Genomic DNA, 15908 nt, shown 5'->3' on the forward strand with positions numbered 1-15908 from the left:
TTGGCCCACCTCTGAGAGCAACTTAGGTATGGCCTGAGGGTGAAAAAAGTTGTACAAAATGTTCTTAACTTGGCTTCATATCTAAGAAATTTTATATCTCTACATCTAGCAAAATTCATTTTACAACAGTAAGAATGTGTAGCTGCAGAAGTTTCCTGCTATGTAGCTGTATTTCTCCTCTTGGTTTCTAATGTAATCTCAGTCAAACACTTAACTGCAACAAGTGAGTCAGACAGTTAGCTTACAATAAAATGATCATAGGCTGATAGGAATGTCCCTCAAACATGTACTGTTTTATATCTGAATTTGAACAAAATAGGCTTTTCAAGATGACTGGCTAATACAGCAATCTAAAAACTTTCTAACATCCTCCCTACAAACATATTAAAAAAAAATACATCTATGCGAGTTTCCAGAAGCTATGTACTCCAAAAATATCTGGTGGAAAAAAAAAAAAAAAAAAAAAAAAAAAAAAAGATATATGAGATTTTATAAATCCAGTGACAGAATTTTCATCTGTCAGTGAAAGCATAGGCTTCTGAGAAGTAATTCTAAGACAACTGAAGTCAACTTATGACTAAACCAGCTACTCAGGTTTCAATCCTTGAGAAATATTCTGTTCTTTAGGTTTCTAGTATTGAAGAAGTAAATTAACAAACTTGAAATATTTGTCCTAACCATGTAACTGGGTGGTTGTAGGAGGGAGGATTTTTTAATTTTTCTTTATACAGGAATTATTCTACATACTACAACAAGAGAATATATACAGTATTTGACTTAACCACAGAAAGAAAACACTGCTAAATTACTCAGGGATGCATATCCTATCTTTTCATCCAAAAAATTCTACATCATGAGCACAACCACTCTACAGTTAACATACCAGAATCGTTCCACTAGTGTAATGCTGTAGACTGTCTTCAGGTTGTCTCATCTGCCCTCCTGGATTATCTTATCTCTCATCTTAATTGACCATTAAAACAGCAATGTTTTATGTTGCTATCATGAATAGTGTCACAAATGTTAATTAAAACAGCTAATTATGAACATTTACATAAGTGAATAAGGATTACAAATTAGGCATCTTCACAGCTGTTTCAAGAAGATTCTACAGTTACATTTTTTTTTTGTAGCCATGACACAGCTGCAAAACAGTCCACTGATTAGGCTTTATATTTTTGTATTTTGAATAAGCTTACAAGTTTTGTCTGTAGCTATTTATAGGAAGGGGAAGCTAACAGCTTCCTACCTATTGTTTAAAAAAAATTATGTTTAATATGTTAACAATGTAATGATCTCTTCTTTCACAGAAGACTTATAGTTGACCTTTACTTATGTCTAGCTCTAATTTAAAGCCTAAAGCACTGGAGCTAGATGAGGTATTGATATGACATTTATACATTAAAGGTACAGAGTCAACGTATGTCAACATATTTTATTCATTAAAGTAACTTAGGTAAATTAGAAAACAGCAGAATACTGTTTTGAATCAAGCCTTTAGTGATTTGCTCCAGGCTAGGCTTACCAAAAATACCAAAAACAAAAATCCATTTTTTAGGTTTGTGCTTCCTAAAGTGTTGTGGGTTTTTTGTTCTTTGCTTATGTTTGTTTTTGCTGCTGTTGTTGTATTTAATCAGAAGCATTTTTCCCTTTTTGAAGCAGTTAACTGAATTAGGTGAATTCTACTTTTCTCATTTTCTGTATTTTGAATATTTATCCTACAATTCTAGACCATAACAAAGATTCTCTTCTCCAGGTGATTATTTTCTTTTAGGTTTTAAGAAAAAGAGGGGTGGAAATTGTATTCATGCCCTATTACTGTTTTTTATTGTTTTCTGGAAACAATACACATATGAAAAAATTGCACAGAACGACTTCACAGAATGACTTAAAAAAAAAAAAAAAAAAAGGTAAATATTATCCTTATTAAAAAAAAAAAAGGGGGGGGGGGGGGGAGCAAAAAGGTAATATCTACAGATAAGAATCTGTACCTAGAGCTTACTGAGAAATTGGCGGTAGTATTTTTGACAATGAGTTTGTAAGAGTAGGGAAAATAATGAGTTAGCTTAGTAGATTCAAATTCTGTTCTGATCTGACTGCTACACCCTTTCACAATCAAAGGAAAGTGTGTCATTATTTGAACCTACTATGAAACAGTCCTTTTCTATGAAGTCTATGAGTCCTTTTCTCAGAAGAAGAATGAGAAAGCTATTGGTAGTTTTCCAGTCTTTCTTCAGGGGATAATTTAATGATCTCGTTTCTTTGTTGGGACTTGAGGGACATTTAGGCAGGTGTGAGTATGTCTGACAGTGCATGTCTTGAGTGTGGATTGAAGTTGCTTATGCATTAGAAATAGTTTTCCTTATATTGTGCATATACAGATATTGGATCAGCTCAGCTTCTCTGAATTTTACAGACACTGTATATAAAAAACAATGCTTCTTGGATTTTTTTTCTATGGCAAAAGAAAAATGTGCTTATTTCTGTTTAGTGCCTGGCTAAACAACTATCATCTGTGAACACGTTCAGTCTGAGGAAGGTTATGCATCCTTGTACCCAGCACTTATCCAATGTTGCCTTTGTCTTATCGGGAAAAAAAAATTAGTCACTCTGTTACAGAGAATAATGATGTCACACTGCTTGAACTCTGAACTGACCAGAATGAGTTCATGTGATCCTTTGTATTGAGGCACACCTAAATAACACAACAGCAGAGTATGCTGTAGGAACTTTTACAGTGCTTCCTTTGGAGTATATCTTTTAGGGTTTCTTCTTTTTTTTTTTTTTTTTTTAATTATTTATTTTGTTTTCTTTTTTACAAAATGTCCTTTCATACAGATTTCCTTTACGAAAGAAAAACAACTCTGCAAAATGTAGGTTTCAGAGTACAGCACCTATTTTCTGTGTAGCTTTTGTGAGATCAGTTTTTCAGTGCGATGAGTCACTAGATCAGCTTATGTAGTCACACAGACACTTGTTTATGGTTGAAGAGACTAAAGTTAAAAATATTTTAACCGTATGAATGTTCAGATAAGGATGATGATGACATAATTGAGAACAAATCCTAGTGCTTTTTACAACAGAGCCATTATTTTAAATTGTGTACTTCATCATTTGGTTAACTGGGGGTCTCAGGCTTTACATCAATTATGTCACACTCCCTGACATCCTCAACAGTAGTTTCCACATTTTTCAATAGTTCTTGTTTATTGTTATAGAGGACTAATCAACTAAACATTCCTCTGCTGCTAAACACAGCCAAGAGGCTGCTTATGAGTCAGGACTCTGGCAGATAATTCTTCTGCATATCAGTGGAACTTTATTGGCTAGCTGTCTTGTTCTTTGCATGAACAGATACCAACATTTTTTATTTTCATTTTTTACTTCCTAGCTTGATGATCTGGTAAGCCATGTTTTCAGTATCTGCTGTGTGTAGTGGAAATGCTAAGTCATGGCTTGAAACAGTGATTGAGCACCTGGTAGGAAGGCAAGGCCAACCCAGGGGAGCTCAGGTGCAAGCAATGAACCGTAGTGACTGGAAGGGCTGGGGAGCCATGATCCACCCTTCCCCAGACCTCATTTAAGGGTTGGAAGTGGAGGGAAGGGTATCTCGTTGGAGGTCTTTGTATACCTGAGGTCTTGTAAATGTAAACAGTTTTTCTTCTTTTGTTTTTGCATTAACAGCTGCTATGCTTGTGCTCATTTGCTGTAGCCTAGAATCGTGTGATTGTTATCATTGCTGTACTTTCTGTCATATTACATCATTCCACTGTGGTAAGCTTATGCTTGTAATGGACTTTAAGTAAACAACTTCCTCATGCAGTCATTCTGGGATATAATCAATAGTAAGGCTGGAAATTTACAGCACTGTATCCTTGGTTGTTTAGTAATCAGCTTTTTTGAATGTTCATGAATCTCATTACTACAAAGGGCAGCTGTTAAGGGGCAGGTACTGAATAAATGCTATTACCTGGAACTATCACTAAGTAATTTTATAGCACTTTTGAAAATAGCTTTTTTGTTGTTTGTTGCAGTTCTTTCAGTGGTGGGATGTGTGCTATGAGACCATACTTGTAAATAAAGAGATACGTAACATGACTACTATTTTATTGAAGCTATGAAGTTAATTTCCCCTATAACAGCTGTCTTCAATTTTTTTTTCTTTCTTGCCTGTTATTTCAGTATCTCTTGCTATAATATCTGCTATATTACATCATCAGTACATAATATTTATCTTTAAAAAAATAAAAGAGATGACTGTCAACTGCTTGTTAGAATTCCTTACTCTAATACCAACTGTAAAAAATAAATGACCACTCAAATCTCTCCAATGCTTACACTTTTGTGCAAATATTTTCCTAATTAAAATGAGCTAGCATAATAAGAAGCTTGCTATCCTGTCTGATTAGTGGATCAAGAATTGTCAATAGTTAGCAGCTGTACACTTGGCTGAAATAGAGGAAATAATCTTTGCTTTTTCCTGACCAATTACTTTACTCTTAGGCCATCACAGATGGGTTGTATCAAATGAATACTTTTATTTAAAAAAAAAAAAAAAAAAAAAAAGACAGTAGATAAGAACCAACAAGCAACCACCTAGAAGTGAATAGTGTTTTTAAAGACAAACAAGCAACCGTATTTAGACACATTTAGAGTGGAGTGTTGTCTGGGAGGAAAAAAAATACCAAGTTCAGTTCAGTTGAGCAGAATGCTGGCCTCCAAGTGTCAAGGTGAATGTTCTTATTGCAGGGATGTCAGATACCAGATGCTTCTATCTGAAGATGGGGAAGCATTTGTTGGAGAAAATGCATCTTCTCTGAAGCTTGTTAATTCTAGTTCATGTATCTCCTGCTATTCCTGATATTATTTGTATTTCTGTGCTTTGATAACTGCTCCCTCAGTTCAGACTTATGATGATGGTATGTCAGCACTACTGGTTAAACCCTGGCACAAAGTCAGTGCTTAGGAGAGCATTTGCTACACTTTGCCCTTCTATGATTTAGGAACATTTGGTATGTCTACATTTTTTTTCCCACACTAATACAGTTAGAATGGTTATAGGCCTGTTTGTTTTTTCTCACTATTCAGTTTCATATCTATAGTTAAACTCTAGAATGAAATGCCTGATACTGTCAGTGTTTAGGTAATTAAATAACGTCATGGTTTTAGTTATTACTTAGCTTTCTTATTTATCTTCTCTTGATAACTGACAGTAATATTCAGGTGTATATGGTGTTATGTCTTCTCGTCTGCATTCTAAAACTTTTCTAAACCAGTAACTCAGCAGTGCCTAGCACTAAAATCTTTCATACTAGGGCAACCTGAAACACTAATAAAAAGTTAGCTATTAGTTGTATTAATGAACGGCTAGTTCACTTAGAGTTTTCTCACTTATCTAGGAAATTGAATTCTGTTGCTATGTTGTCAGATTATCTTGCTGTTGTAAACCCTTTGCCAGGGCAGTTATTTGTAAAGAAAACTTTGTGCCGTTTGTTTATACCTCTTAACACAATGTTACCTGGAGCATGTTCTAGAACTCTTCTCCTTTTTTTCTGTGTAGGAAAACATAGCCAATAATCATGAACTAGCTAAAGGTCTGAATAATATCCATTGAGAAAAATCTTACAGTGATATTGGTATGCTTTCTCAGAGTTTATGCTTGTCTCAAAAGTAATGACCTGTTTCTTTCAAAAGTTGCTTAAATTTTTCCACTGTGAAGAAATGGCTTACTTCAAAAATGGGCTTATGCTGACCCATCAGCAGGGCCCTGTTCTTTACATCTGCTTGTTATCCTTGGTTACAGCAGCTGCATAGTCTTCTAAATTATGATGAAAGAACAGAGATGGAATAGATGGAGAAGGGGAAAACATAATTTTTTTAAAGTTTAAGTATCTTGGGAATAGGGGCTTCCCCCAGCTCCCTTGCTTTATAAAAGTTATATTTCTAGGCAACTTGGCTGCAGTTCTGTTTTCTAGCTCAAAGGTTCTCCTGGTTTCAACTACTGCTGGCTTTCCCTGTTTACATGTAGTCAAGGAATTTGCTGTTTTGTGTCATTAGTTGAATGAATTTGCTTGTGAAATGGCAGCAACAGTATGGAAACTTCATGTAACTGGCCCTCCAAGTGCTTTCAACCAGTGTCATGCTGATGCGGATGTAATTGCAAGAGAAGACTAGTGTGGCATCTTTAAACTGTAAATGAAAAATATAATCATATTTGAATGTATGTGAGTGGTAAAGAACAAGTATTTGTAGGAAAAGTATGTGGATTTTACAGAAGCATTCTTGTTTTAGTTTTTGTGTGTATTTTTTGTTTGTATTTTTACTTATGACTATGTCAGTAGGTGGAGGAAAACGTGTTTTCTTAATAAACAGACTCTAACTTGTGTTAGATACACTTTCATAATGTGGCCACACGTTTGCAGAAATCAGGAAACAGCTTTTTGTCATACTTCCTTTTTGAGGGAGTGCTTCATCATGACACTTCACAAAATTAAACAGTAACTTGTCAGTTCTGGCCAACACCCAGTCTTGCGCACTGAGGAAAATGGAGACAAACATTTCAGTTGTTAGAATAACAGAAATCAGATCTTTTCTGCCCATCAGAGTCACTGTCAATTACTCAGTTTCTTGTTGTGCATCTAGGACAACTAAAAGGAAACTTTGAGTAGTGCCAGTGACCTTTGTACAAATGTAAGAATTGCTGTATGCTGATCTTCAAGTAACAACGTGTATGAGAAAAGGTTAAGTGCTCTGTTTACTGCAGGATCACTGAAAATATGGGTGTTGTTTTTTTGGTTTTTTTTTTGGCAGTGAATCTAAACCAGCAAAATAAATATGTCACTGGGCATCAACTTAGTTTAAAGCATTGAAATGACTCTTTGTAAAAATATTCTGCTTGAAGTGGTGTCTTTCAGTTATCTGACAAATAACTTCATAGAATGCTGCTTTTGAAAGAAAAACAAGTTTCTTCAGTCAGTCAACATAGTTCTTGCCATGTAGGATCTATGTTTCAATTTGAAATGTATTGCATACCAAATGCTAGCAGCTGAGAGCCAGTGACTTGCTTCAGTGAAGGTACAAGGTAAAATGTGAGTAATCTAAATGGAAATTTTGGATTTCTATCTGACCCAGTTTGTCCATCTCTGAATTGAAATACATCAGTTTAACTTGCATTTGGCCACGATGGTGTAGCAGTTATTAACAGTAACAGGCTTGCTTAGTGACTTTTGCAGGTGCCTACAAATAAGTAGTGAGTGAAAGGGAGGTATATAGCATTTGCTGTCAGTATCCTTTAAACTTTTAACTAACATGCTAGTCATCGCTACAACTTGTGTGAATGCAGCTGATGTCCCATTTTTGTATTTCTGGAGATGAAACAGATGCATGTGACTCATCATAAACACTCCAAAAGAGCTATTAAAAGCTGCTGGAAACCTATTACAGCGTGGAATTCCTAAGGAACTTATTTGGTGGGGGGGGGGGGAGAGGAGAGAATGCACAGCTTCTAAAAGATATTTTGAAGGCCTAATTATACTTAGAAAAACAAAGCAAATTTCTAAGAACAAAATATTCAACAAATAAAAACAAGTTTTTCATTATTAGAAAAAAAGATGTATCCATATTTCATTATTTATACTCTTCAGAATGCTCTTAATCTAATTCAATTTCATGGGTAGACAAGTACTTTTCTGTGCTTTAAAAACGAGCATGCACACATGCTGCTTCTTGCACTGGCTTTTTAGAGATAAGGCTTTTACTTCTCAGACCTCATTAAGCAGTCAGTTGAGCAGACTAAATGAGCATTGCAAGTAGTAATGGATACTTACTCCATGTAAGTACAACAAGATTATGCGATACTGAAATATTGAGTGCTTAGCTGGAACGGCATCATTTGTATCACAAATAAACACACTGGGTAAACAATTCATGTGTTTATGATAGCAACATGATCTCCTACCTATTAATAGGGTAGATCTGGGTCTCTAGATGAGGGTTTTTGTTTTGCACTGCAAGCTCTGTATCTTCTGTTCTAGCTATCAGAGGGGATCTTAGCCTTTTCAGAAAACAAATGGCTCCTTTTAAGTTTTAAACCTGAATGGAAAATGAGTAGACAGAAAGCTTCCAACAGAATGTGTTTCTGAAAATCAAGTTCCATTATTTTAAGCTGTTCTACATACACTCTGCATGCTTATCTTGTTTTTTAGCGTTCTAGATTGTTTCTCTTATACTTAGATAATATGTGAAACTTGTTTTCTCCAAGTTCAGATGCAAATAGTTTTGTCTCTGAGATCTTTGACAGATCATTAGAATTACAACAAAATTCAAGCTGTAAAAGCAGAAATAATTTTATGAACAGCAGAGTTCACAAAATTTGACTTCCTTAACTTTGTCATGTTTACATTCTCGTATCCAAGGTATCAACTTTGTCTCAACTCCTAGGCAAATTTCAGTTACCTCTTTACCACTAGATTCTCTGGTGCATAGGGGATACATCTATGCTGTAGCTTTTCCCTTTCAGTTAAAATTTACCATGGCTCTCTTCACTGTCTGTCTTCAAAGACGTTATAAAAGCTGCCTCCTGAGATTTTCTTGAAATTATTTTGAAACTGGGATTTAAAAATGAAGGCACAAGGAGTACAGGAGTACTGTGTCTTCATAACACTAGTGGTTCAAAACATTCATGAGAAAGTTCTTACTGATAGTAATCTGAAGAGTTCTGATCTGGCAGAATCAACAGTGTTTGTAACATGACAGTAGAAACCCTACCTGAGTCTTCTGCTATCTTATAACGGCATTGTCTTAACTAAAGAGAACTTGTCTTTTGTTTAGGACTATGAAAGTTTAGTAAATCATTTAATCAGCACTGTAATATGTATCACAAGGAATACTGAAGATGATCTGACCTTCATCAGTGTTCATGTTGCTATCTAAAACAGATTTTCCTCTTTAAGCTAAGGTTTGGAAAGTAGAGTTTAGATATATAATTCCAATCTGATTTTGATACACACTCATAGAATTTGTGTAGCATGATCCTATTGTTGAGACAAAAATCTGGTATGTTTGGCCTGTGTGAATACTCTAGCTAGTCAAATATTTATAATATTGTCTTTAAACTTAGAGCCATAATGACACATAAAAAATAGATCAAATCCATGTGGTATAATTAATTGGGCAGTAAGGGAATTCACTATTACATGAATAGAAAGTGGATCAACTCTGCATTTACTCTCAAGTACATCAATGAAGCCTTGAGATAGTGTCCTACATAGGGTGTTGCTTGGGTTTTTAGAAGGATAAAAGTCAACTGCATGGATCTGCATGAAGGGGTGAAGTGAAGGGGGCAGGGAGTTGTTGACACAGTGTTTCTAAGAAAAAATTGTTCCAACAATTGCAACAAATCAGTGCAAACAAGAAATGTATTTGAAAGTGAGTCTTTTTGTTGGGGAGGCAAAAAGTGATTGACTTTAAACCCGAAAAGCCAAAATTAAACCCTTGAGAAGAAAGGCTTGTATAGCAGCAAACAAATTCTGTCTTTTAAAAGCAGTAAGTATGATTGCATTCGTGTTTATGCAAATTACCTTTAATTTTCCTCCTTCTACCTCCTTTTGCATTTTGTTTGGTCTTAATAAGAGTATTTCTGTGTATGTCCTGGATTTGCTTAGGTCTCTGATTGATGTTCTGTATCTAGTTTTTTGTAACTGTCAGAGCTCAGTTAGGACTTTGTAATACTTCTGAAAGAAAACATGCTTTACGATTCCGTGATTTAAGTTTTAATCTTTGGTATTTTATTTACAATTTTGAATTGATATCCATAAACTGAAATGCTTTTCATAGTTAACTAAGAATCAAACATACTGAGTTGCTTTCCCTGGGTGTTTATAGAACACTATCTCTGTAGTTGCATCTTCCAAGGACAGGTCTCTAATGTTACTTAAGTTTTAGAATTGTTTTGAAACAAAGAAATGCATGTCTATTACTTGTGGTGGCCAGAACATCAGGCACTTATAATGCAACAAAAGAGATACAAATACAGTAACTATGTCTTATTCTTTGTAAGCATTCATAATTGGAAAAAATATATATTGTTTTTTAATTACAAGCTATACAGGTAAGAATATAACAATGTATAGAGCCAAAAAGTATGGCAGACGAGGGTGGCTTGTGCTATCTTTTCTACTGCATTTCAAAATAAGATTGTCTTTCCATTGTTCATGTTTCTATCCATCTTATCCAAGTAGATGGATTCCACTATTGAAAAATACTGTATAACTTGACAGTTGTTTCTGTGGAAAAAAAGATGCTGTAAAGCAGATATTGTGTATCAGTACTTCACTTACAGTTTTAGGTAGTAAATAACCAAACTGATCAGGTTATTGCGGGTACCTTATGTGCTTTGTAGAGTACTGATTAGTATCTGCTTCATAGGCAGCATTTTCAGAGATGTTTGAAGTCATACTGAATAAGATTTCTTTAGCAAGTAGCTACCCGGTGTGAGTCATTACCACTGACAGATTCTGCAGCACATACTAGCATGTGATGTCTGCTTAAATGAATTGTTTCACTTATGAGCTAGCTCACTTTATTTGAAATAATTTCTAATGCTACCTTGCATTTGCATATTTATTTAGGATAAAAATGTTTTAATGACATAGAAAAGGTTGAAAATTAAAGTTAAAAAAGTAAAAAAAAAAAAAAAAAAAATTAACATTTATGATTGCACTCATTGGATCACTAACTTGAATTAGACATAGCGGATGATTCATACTTTCATATCATGCATTTATAATTTGCACGGGGAAAAAAAAATATCCCAGGTGCTGTAATTTTTCAAAACATCTCTCAGCCATATGGAAATGTAAATTGCAAATTAAGTGTGCAACAGAGTAATCCCTTGGTACAGAGCAACCAATTGCATTAAGCAACCACAATTAATATCCTTAAATATTCTGCAGAGTAGCTTTATATTTAACTTCAAGTAGCAAGTAAAAATAATTTTGCAGTTATGAATTGTGGGTTACTGGTATTTCAATATACACAAGATTTTGTTGAGTTTACACTGAACAGTGATAATCCCCGTGGCTTCTGGTGGAAGTGAACTAGGATACAGAAGCAATGTTGGACATGTTAACCATTATTTTATTTATGAAACATCTTGACTTCTAAATTTAAAGTATTGCTTGATACTGAGAAAGGAAAATTTATTCCCATCTGGAGCTAGTCCCACAGTTGTGGCAGATAAGTATCTGTTAGTTCTTCACAAACAGATAAGGCCAAGAGTGCAGAAGTCTGCTATTAGCACAGAATAAGACTGACTTTTAAATAGACTGCCAAAGTGGCTCCAGAAATGCAAACAAAAACTGTGTAGCCTTTTCTATATCTTAGTTTTTTCTTAAGTCTAGAAGATTAGTTGATATTTCCTTGGCCATAATTTACTTTACTCAAGAGTTAAGGCCTCCAGTTTCTCCAGATGAGAACTGTTATCAGCTGTTGCTCTGTGTATAAATATTGAAATAAAAACAGCATCATTGCTGTACTAGTAATTCTGTGAAATACAACTCTCATTGAACTCTTCATGAGCATACTAGAAAGCATGAAATGCTTCTAGGCTCTTGCAGTATTTCACACTGAAATACAAAAATAGAGAGCAATACACTTTTTATTTTTTTACTTCTGAGAGGAATTTGAATGTTTCCTGGCAAAAGTGGCAATAATATTGTAGCAAATTTTAGTTGTGTGAATAACTTCAGTAAGTGATATTCTCCACTAAAGAACAAATTGCCTTAAATATGATTAAATGTAATAAGCATTAATTCATTTTCAGCTTAAGGGACTCCTTTATCGTGTCAAACTGCTGTTAGTGATTGATGACTGTCATCTTCGGTTGTTTATGCTAGAAACTTCAAAATCTGTGATCTAGATTTAAAGATAAACTGTAAGAGCTACTTTATGAAATTACCATTATGTTCCATGCTTTTTTACTAACTGTATTTTTGCTTATTTTGTGCAGTGTAATTTTACTTCTAAGCACTACTGGAAACTGCTGTGCTTAAGAAATACTGTTTTTCACCATGTAGCAAGGACTTGTAACTAAATGAAGAAATGCCTTTATTTTTCTGAAGGCCGGAGTAGCTATGAGTCTCAAGTTAATGATATGGAGCTAATTAATGGTATGGAACAGTATTGCCTCTTTATGTATTTGGGAAGTCAATGAGGTAATCAAAGATTAAGCTGAGACTCCAATAAAAGCTGTCTGGCATTTGGAGGCTGCTGAGTGACTGCAGTCAGAATATATCACAGACTGGCTGTAATGCATAGAATGTATACTTTTGGGAAGGTCATGCATCTTTGAAGAGTGCTAATAGTGGGAAAACAAAAACATCTGTATTGGAGAGGTAGGAGTATATCCATGTTTCACCCACACACTGTTTACCTTGTACCAAGAATACATTTATTTTTGTTGAAGGAATTCTGAATTTGACCTTTACCAGCATGAAGTGGAGTTCTAATTTTTAAGCAATATGAAATAAGTTTTGGAAATAGGCACATGAGTAAGAAGACTGTCTGAAGTACTCAAATCAGGTTATGATACAAGCTGTGCAAAGGCAGTGCTACATATGGTCTAGCAGCTTTTCTACATGAGAAAAACAGACATTTTTTTTGTCATTGGTTGAATCTCCTTTAATACAATATCCCTTTCTTTGTCTTTTAAGTCCTTTACAAACTTATCATTACATCTCACTATGAATATGTAACTTAGAGCTACCTAAGCTGCTTTCTTTAGGTAGGGAATGCAGGTAGGACTGTACACGTCTACTTGAAAATGGAAATACATTTCTTAAGACTTGTTATTCTCTCCTAGGTGTGTGATTCCATAGTGCCTTTCAATTACAGACATTCTTTATGTAATGCAGTGGCTGGGGCAAAGTTAAGGTCTTGTGGCATGCTTAGATAGTCTCCCAAAATGTCCCAGAATACATGCAGGAAAGTTTATCTTAGAAAGCAGAGGTGTCTCAACAGTATGAAATCATACAAATGCTGGTTATTAGGATGACAGAATACTAGATACGGAAAGTCATAGCCATGACACTAGATCCTTTCCCTCATTAAATCTATTTACATGAAAACAGTCTTACTGGTGTAGAGTAAAATTAGTGTTCCTACAAAGCAGCTGAGCCACACATGAATTAGGAAACTCATGTGAACTAATTTATTGTAATTTGCATGCCTCTTCCTGAAGCTTTCTATTTATTTATTAATCCCAGACTTTGGAAGTTCCCAAACTTCTCAGGAACATAAAATTAAATACGAAATAGGATTGTTGTTTTTGTCTTAGTTTACTTCTACATGTATAAATCTAGGGTATATTTGTCTAAGTTTTAGTCTGCTGTTATGGATAACAGTAGCATAAAAATTCCACACTGTTTCCTGACTCTGCAAAGATGATATTAGTGTTAACACTGATTTACAGATACCATTGTGATTTATGTCCCCAGGAGCTTTCTTTGAAAGGAAGTGATTTTGAAACAGGAAACCAGACATTGTATTAAAAACAGGTATGTAACTAGAGGAAAAAGCTGTGAAAAATAAATTATGAAAGATAAAATATATTCATTACTGTGCCCTATCCTCGATTGGAAAATAACTTTTAAGCCAAAGAAAGTAAGAAATGAGCATGAACAAACGAAACATTGTCCAAACCTAAGTGTTTTGTTGTCTCTTGTACTCACAAATACATACGTGGTTAACACAATTATTTTAGAGCAAATACGGTGATGTGATGTGTAGTGGCATCTATTAGAAGGAAATGTGCATAAGCAGTAGTATGGTTATCATTTCAACTATCGTAAGTTGATCCTATCAAAATGAAAAGGTGAAGTTTGTATGTGATGCTGTTCCATTTCGAGTTCCCTCTCCCACTTTCTTTTAATTGTTACTGAAGAACATGCAAGTATGCATATTTATCTCAACAGTAGAAAACACTTCATAATGTGCTTACCATTCACAAGCCACTTTTCAATCAAGTATTAACAGTACTGCTATGTGGAAGTTGGGTGAAATTAAGGACAGATGTCCTGTTTATTTGGGGGTGGAAGGAAAAGTAGAAAGCCAACCAAGCTACATTAATTTGTTACTTCAGTGTGCTTTTCTGCAAAGCTACACATTCAACTGTGAACTGTAAGAGAGGTCTGATTTTTTAATGTTGATTTAGTTGCACATTTCTCCTCTTCCAAAGTTGGTAGTAATTTGATTTTTAGAGTTGCATAGCTGCGAGTTTACAGGATAACTTGCATAATTACTGCAGTGGATGTTAAATCAGCAGCTGACATTAGCAGGTGTAGGAAAGCAACTAGCTCAACCTGTTTAACTCTGTCATTACAAGATCATAGCATTCATCTTGATAATCGAGTTCAAATACTGAAAACATCTATTATTAGCAGAACTTGACTGCATTTGCAGCTCTTTGTGTGTTTTTGCTGAATTTTTTCAAGCTTTTCAGAATAGTTTCAATATTCTGAATAATGTGAATCTGTGCTACTCCATAAGATCAGATTTCTGGTTTTTATTTTCTGTCTCACATCTGTATGATAACTCAACTCAAACTGCAATTGTAATACCTCAACTAAATTCAGTGTGAGGCACGTGGCCCTGTTGAGCTACAATCAATTACTGGATGTTGACTCGTTATTCTGCTTGACCTTTTGTTTAAGACAATACTAAGAACCATGTAAATACACAAATATCCACATCTCATCCAGCTCATTATGTATAATGTTTATTAATTAGCTTGAATGAATGATATGATAAATTCAACTTGCTGAATTTTGCAGATAGTAGGAAAAAATGATTCCGATAGTCTCCCATTTAAGCTTTTCCTAGCTTATTACTACCTAATGATGGCTAAGAAGAAACATTTTTTTTTTCCATACAAGTGGAAATAACATTGCAATTTCTCTTTCAGAAGAGGCACACTAGAGGCTCTTTATTTCAGTTATTGAACTTGGGTATCTAGAATTCATTCCTCTAAGGTGTAACTTAGTTATAATTAGACAACAATACTTCCATGTAGAACTAAAACCATGTGCAGAGATACTGCTAAGTGAAGTGTTTTAAATTTGCTGTACTTAAATATACTCCTTAAAGTTAATATTATAAAAGCTTCTTCCCATGACTTTCTGTGACCTTCACACTGTAACATGTAAGCTGATAAAGTGGAGAGCAAGATGGACTTGTACTGCATAATTTCCTCATCCAGTTACTGTGGAATAAATAAAACAGCAAATTATCTGAAGCCAAGTTATTTAAAGGTTTCTTGGCAAATACTTGTTTGTATGGAATGTGATGAGATAATTCCACATGGATTTATTCTTACTGTAACTACCCATAAAAAAATATCCATTTCTTCTTGTCCAAATTCTTAGAACTCTTCTCCACATTCTCCCCAATGGCATAGGAGCAGAGCACAATCCTTAAAGTTCAAAGACTTCAGTTTTAGCAAAGCATGGGAAGAAACTGCAAATTCTTCAGCTTACAATGATTTAAGGTTTGGGGTGGGGGTTGGGTGTAGACTAAAAAGCTTAGTGAGTAAACTGGTGAATAGATTAAATGTGATCACTGGGGAATAAAACATCCACAGCTAAGTATATTGGGAATATAGCTTTTCTTCCTTGGGCAACTAGACAGAACAAACAGCCTATTAAATTCTTGGGAAAAACTGCTGTTAAAAAACAACAAGCAGTTTGCATGGGAAGCTAGCCTTATTTAGTATCTATAGAATGAGTATAAAGAATGAAAATTGATACAAAGCTGGTTTTATACACAACTAAAATTAGCAAATTAGTTGCTTAGCAGCTGAGAGTAGATTCATTTTCATACAAACATTAGTTGGATGTTCTTGGTCAGTGATAGGT

The 15908-nt window shown here is 34.6% G+C and overlaps 1 long non-coding RNA gene across 2 annotated transcripts in view; it reads left to right on the forward strand.

The window, feature by feature from the left end:
* Positions 1–15908, forward strand: part of LOC122163530 — a 48021-nt gene that overhangs the window by 1183 nt on the left and 30930 nt on the right. Inside the window, exon 2 of one of the 2 annotated variants that reach the window (XR_006169965.1) lies at positions 13494–13553. The exons of the other annotated variant lie outside the window; for it this stretch is intronic. This is a non-coding gene — a long non-coding RNA (uncharacterized LOC122163530). The remainder of the gene's footprint in view (positions 1–13493; positions 13554–15908) is intronic. 2 annotated transcript variants of the gene reach the window in all.

Source organism: Centrocercus urophasianus, unplaced genomic scaffold, assembly GCF_019232065.1.
Source record: "Centrocercus urophasianus isolate 14NV4802_14NV808 unplaced genomic scaffold, USGS_Curo_1.0 seq_24, whole genome shotgun sequence".
In the NCBI taxonomy this organism is placed as follows: Eukaryota; Metazoa; Chordata; class Aves; order Galliformes; family Phasianidae; genus Centrocercus; species Centrocercus urophasianus.